Source organism: Aplysia californica, unplaced genomic scaffold (genome assembly GCF_000002075.1).
Source record: "Aplysia californica isolate F4 #8 unplaced genomic scaffold, AplCal3.0 scaffold00049, whole genome shotgun sequence".
Lineage (NCBI taxonomy): Eukaryota > Metazoa > Mollusca > Gastropoda > Aplysiida > Aplysiidae > Aplysia > Aplysia californica.
The window spans coordinates 1-1,060 of NW_004797319.1; positions in this window are offsets into that span (position 1 = coordinate 1).

The following is a 1,060-nucleotide window of genomic DNA, read 5'->3' on the forward strand; positions in this document are numbered from 1 at the left end:
CTCTACTTCTTTATTTTTATTTCGTGTCTGTTGTATCTGTCTGTGGGTGGTTGGCAGGCGTCACTGGGAAGGTTCTCTACTTCTTTATATTTGTTTTGCGTCTGTTGTTTCTGTCTGTGGGTGGTTGGCGGGCGTCATTGGAATTCCCTCTACTTCTTTATTTTTATTTTGCGTCTGTTGTTTCTGTCTGTGGGTGGTTGTGGGTGGTTGGCGGGTGCTCTGGTGTGGTTTTGCTCCTTCTTTCCTATAAAAAAAAGTTGATTGTTTCTATCTCCCTTCCTCCTTTTTTGTGTTTGTTACTCTTTTGTAACACCTCTAATCTTTTGGTGCTCTTATGACCTTATGCAGTTGCGAGCGCCGTAAAACTTTAACTAAAACTGAAACAACCGCCTCCAACGCCAGGCTACCCACTGGACATTTTTCCACTGGGCGACCGAGTTTCCCGCCGTGCCCAGGGATGGGCGGAATGGAAACGTCTGATGGTGGAAAATCTGGGGCATGGTTGGGGGGAATTTTTTTTCCTTGTCTTCGGTTTTTCTTAGACGTGGGCAAAATCCGGATAATCTATAAGGATAACCGGATAGTTCTAAATCAAATGTTATCCGAATTCAGATTCTTAATTTTCTTTCGTGGGTTGTTGGCGGGTGCTCTGGTGTGGTTTGCTTCTTCTTTCCTATCAAACATCTATCGTCTTTATATCCCCTCCTTCTTTTTTTATATTTGTTACTCTCTCTCGTAACACCTCTACTCTTCTGGCACTTATATGACCTTATTGTGTTGTAAGTACCGTGAAACACTCACTAAAACTAAACTAGCTCTCTTTCTTGACCCGTCTGCCGAAGTGGGTGCACTCCATCCGATTTGTTGAAGTGGTGCTGAGCTAACCCATTAGCCGAAGCGGTTCATATCATATTGTTTGCCGAAGAGGTGCACTAACATATCCGAATTTTGCTAAAGCGACCCATTGCCCAGCCCTAGTTTATCTCTTCGCTCAGTGAGCTACTAGCAAGGGTCTAAAGATTTGCTGATGGGGGTGGGATTTTGGGAGGGGGAGGGGGAG